The sequence below is a fragment of the Apis florea genome, unplaced genomic scaffold, assembly GCF_048593485.1.
Source record: "Apis florea isolate Af1SG1 unplaced genomic scaffold, ASM4859348v1 contig_2350_pilon, whole genome shotgun sequence".
NCBI classification, from domain to species: domain Eukaryota; kingdom Metazoa; phylum Arthropoda; class Insecta; order Hymenoptera; family Apidae; genus Apis; species Apis florea.
This window is the reverse complement of record NW_028256565.1, coordinates 7,890,090-7,895,157: the sequence shown is the minus strand read 5'-3', so window position 1 is coordinate 7,895,157 and position 5,068 is coordinate 7,890,090. Positions and strand designations below refer to the sequence as shown.

Sequence of the window (5,068 nt, the reverse complement as noted above, 5' to 3'; positions counted from 1 at the left end):
ACAGATAATTGGTAAGACCTTAAATTATTACGATACAACATTATTACAATATTTTATTTATAATTTTTTTTTTTTTAGGTAATATACAATGTCATAAAGTTTTTAAAATTCAAATTCGAGTTTATAACTTTAACTATTTTTGATCGAATCATGAAAATATTTTTTGTATTCTTATTTTATTTACAAAATATTTTGAAATTCCAATTCTTATTATATTTTCATATATATATAAAAGCTCATTTATAATTTAGTTTTATTATGAAATTATTACTTAAAGAATTTGACAAATAATAAATAATAATATTTATAAAAATTGTTATTCTTTATCCTAACATATTTAAAATGCATCTTTGAATTTCTTTTCTCTCATAATTTAATACTTACTTAATTTGTATATAATGACGAAAAAGATATAGATTTATATCTTTTATATTAACACTTTACACATCAATAATTTATAAAATATTGCATAATCGCAAGTAGTTCATGATTGAAAATTTATGTTTAACAACTAAATATTTATTATTATTTAAACAATTGACAATGACTAGAGTATTAATTAGATCAAACTTGACGTAAAAACGTATCTTAGCCTCACTTTTGACATTGCATTACATAAAAATAAAGAATAGATTTAACGTTTTACTATTATTCAATTAACATTATCAATTTGACTCAAACTAAGATTGCAACATTTAATGGAAATATATTGATAAGAAATATATTATAAAGTCGAAAATATAACATATTTTATATTAAAGATTAAGATTAAGATTATTGTAGTTTGAAAAGAAAATGAAATACGTTCAATTGAAATCTAACCATCTCTTATGGTTATGCATTAACAATAAAAACAAATATAGAGAAGAAAATAGAAAAGCTAGAATAAAACAGAATAAGAATTGATAATTAGCGTCATCTTTTGAAAAATATTAAAACTTGAAATATTTTTATTCAAATATTCAAGAGATGACGCTGTAGACAAATTCTTATATTATCTATTTTTGTCTGACAATTTTCTATCCTTTCTTTATGTATTTCATTTACAACATTCTGCAGATGATGCTAATTTCAATATTTTTATCCCATTTCCATCTTTTCACTTATTTTTCTTGTCTCTATTGTAATTACAAAAATAAATACATATGATAGTCTATGGATCGAAGATATCTAAATTTAATATGAAAAAAGAGATAAAGGTTTGTATATTTCTTTGTGTTGAATAAATATATATTTTATATAATATTTTATACGTATTTCTATATTTAATATTTAATATAAAATATAATAAATATACATACATATATAAATATATATATATTCGTTAGGTTTATTTTATATCTCGATTTTTTTTTTGGAAATTACATTACTATATTAATAATAGATTTTATGTTACATTTTTAAAGTCGATTGTCGTCTCTTTATTCGATGTATTCATGGAAATTTTACTTTAACAAGTATTAATGAATAATTCGGAAAATAATGAAAATAGGAAAAGTTTAAATATTTTTGAATCAACGAAAAGTATAATATAATCGAAAGTCATGAAAATTTTTGAAGTTTCTGGTAAGTACCTCAATTTTATAAAATGATGTCATAAAATGATAATAGATGAAATATAAAAACGATTCTTTTTTTTTGGAAATTCCTAGTATTATTAATTTACAAAATCAAAAAATAATTAAATCATTTATCATTATAATTGATTGATATTATAAAATCGATATTATTCATGGAAATCCCTGATGATTGTTTTATTTAATTGAATGAAGCTATTTGGAAAATCAGTACAAAATGAATCATTTGTTAATAATATCCATACATTAATCGGTATTTTTGATATTTATGATTTTGTATTTATCATTACATTAATTGAAAAACGTTGTGCACTTGTAATAAGATAAGAATATGGTAAAATTTCAGACAAGATGATTCAGAAATTAAGCAAATAGATATGTTTTATTAGAAAGTTGGGGAAATTTGGACAATTGCACAAAAATATTGAATTAAATCAAATAAAATATCAATCGATTAAAATTCTAATATTCATAAAATAAATATTAATTAAAATAAAATTTAAAATTTTTTCGATGCATAAGATATACAAATAAATTTAATAATTAACAAATTTTATTTGCAGCAAACTATTTATTAACTTATTACTATTAACAACTTACTGGTGATAAATATCAATAAATAATATTTCAGTTGAAAATAGAAATCAATAATAATATATTTGCAAAATTTATTATGAAAACAAATAAATTGATCACGCAAAAGGTGAATATTGAATTAGTATTTTTAACATGTCTACTTATGTTGTTATTTACATCGATCGCGATTAACATAAATTATTTCCGTACCTATCTTGTTAAATTATTTCTTGAATTCGATCGGTGAAAGATACAGATCGAAAATATTTTTTAAAGTAGGAACTCGATCATATATCACTTTAATTGCAATGAAGGACAAGCAAAATGACAATTACGTAACAATCGTAAAGAATTCAAGCGTAATATCATTTCCTCTATACCAACTCTCGAAATTAAAATGCAAAATAACTCGTGATTGAAATATCCAGTTGGTTAATACTTCGATGAATGAATAATAATACAAGCTCAAACAGAATTTTATTTAAATATACTTGTTTTACTATTTTGAGAAAATTTATAATGCCTTTTTATTTATGATATAATCCTGTAATTTTTTGTAATTTAAATAACCTTTACTATCTATCTACGATATAAAATATAGTTGACTCATATTTGATTCTTAATATTAAAAAATTTATTTAAATTATAATGAATAATTTAATAAAAAACAATTTCGTGAAATTTTATTTCTTATTCGACTAAAATTGAATTTCATTTTTTTTAGTTTAGATCGAGCACACCAAAATGGACCACGTCATTGATCATTTACCAATGAAAACGTACAATCGAATCATTAAAAAGAGAGATTATACGATTATCTTTACATGATTCTGTTGCTCCTTTTATTGCAACTATCAGTTCTATTTGCGAGAATTGCTCTAGTGAATCGTGTCTTTTTTTATACTGTCTTGCTTTTCAATGATAATTATAATTAATATATCTATTTCAATTAAAATCTGTAATAATCAACATTAAAGTAAGTTTTTTTTCTATTAAGTATTTTTTCTATGAAGTTTCACAAAAAATAATCTTTTTATTATTTTTATTTAAGAAAGATATATATTAATTTAGAATATTTATCTTTATTTGAAAAATCCAAAGGTAAAAAAAAGATACGAAATAATGATGGATATAAACCGCAAACAAATTGAACAAGGAATTGAAGTAAAAAATCACGCATGGAAAACTATAAAAGCTTCGGGGGAAAACGCATTCATGCTTGCTTAATGCCGAAGACATGGAAGAAGGGATGTCGATTAATGTTTTGCGATGGAATTTGCTGGAATTCATTACTTTTTATTGAGAGCATCATAGTGCGGCTCTTTTATTGGTATAACGAAGTCAAAACGACCACGGCATCGGGCACGTTCCATGACATAACACTGACGTGATAATATTATGCGAGTTTGATGAAATTAAAGTAGCACAAGCGTCTTGAACTAAATTTTTCGATATTTGTTCATTTGTACAAAAAAAAAAAATTAATTTAAGGTAGAAATGCATCTCAATTCATTTTAATAGGTAAATATTTTTATTTTTTTAATATAATATTTTTCATTAATCTTTATATAATATTTTATTTTAGTTTCATAAACTTTTGTCTATGGATTTAGGTTTATTTATCTTGGTCCCAGAAGTTTCCTTTTAAGAATACATACAGATGAGGATTTAGAATTAATAGGATTAAGTTACAGTACTTACCTGATTGAAAGATTACATTGACAAAATTACTTATGAGGAGACGATTATTTAGTGACTTATCATTATGTCTATTGACGTACTATAATACAAGGAAATTTTTATATTGGTATATATTTTCTGTATTTATGGAAATCCTCAGGCTAGTAAATGTATTGGCCAACTTTAGAATACCGTTAGATCAGGTATTTCCGATAATATAGTTAAAATAATGAAAATATATTATAGGAAATATTTCGGTCCTCGACCTCTTAAAGACTATACACTGTGATTCATCGGTTAACGAACGCAATTTCGTTGTGTGATCATGATTCTTCAGTTGATATAATAAACGAGTTCGTATCATCTGGTTTAGAAATATGCATGCTGAAACGATGATTAAAATAATATCTAGCATTTGTGCATGTGTTGTTGTCATAAACCCATGAAGAAAAAAGATATAATATAAAAATTGAAATAGTTATAAGTTGAATTAAAGAAAAATTGTTGCATTTAAAATAAAAATTGCATACTACAAACAGAATAAAATTTAAAAAAGTATATTTAAGAATCAATCTAATCTTTTCATCATTGATTAATCACGATAATTATACATTGTTAAAAAATCAAACTGATACAAATATTTCAAGAAATTTTAATAATTATATAAAATAACTTTAATTTATATAAATATAAAAAACAGAAGAAAAATTCTTAATATTATTGATGAAGCTTTGACAAAAAAACATATTTCTTCTCAAGAAACATATTTATTTACATTTCATGAAATTTTGATAATGTAATAAAAAATAATAGGGGAATAACAAAAATCGTTTACCGCGTTTCGATAAAGGAGTGTATTTGATTTTTTCTTATTGAAATTGATAGGACAATTGTAGCGTATTATATTACCTTATCATCTCATCGAGATTAATGTTCTCGTTTGAAATAGATTATAAAATGAATCATTAAAGCATTAAATCGCTAGTTACTATCCTTCTCACAGTACGAACTCATATTAGCCAACAAACGCGATTAATTCAATCATTTATTGCTTTATGAATGTTTAAAGTAAACGTATCAAATTAACCTATTTAATTTATAAAAAAATTCGAAAACTTTGGAATAAAAATTATCATGTTTGATTATAAGTAAGCACGTGCTAGCTGGTATATGGTGGGGATTGACGCTGCACGTGTAAACATTTACTAGCGCATGCGCAGTCACTCACATTTCCA

General features: G+C 23.0%; 1 long non-coding RNA gene across 1 annotated transcript; it reads left to right on the top strand.

The window, feature by feature from the left end:
• The first annotated feature begins 1,065 nt into the window (after positions 1–1,065).
• On the top strand, positions 1,066–4,391 carry LOC116414862 (uncharacterized). The gene is made up of 7 exons (XR_004225402.2): positions 1,066–1,199; positions 1,407–1,566; positions 2,141–2,280; positions 2,878–3,129; positions 3,255–3,674; positions 3,767–3,960; positions 4,080–4,391. It is a non-coding gene; the product is annotated as an uncharacterized LOC116414862 (long non-coding RNA).
• The last annotated feature ends 677 nt before the right edge of the window (positions 4,392–5,068 follow it).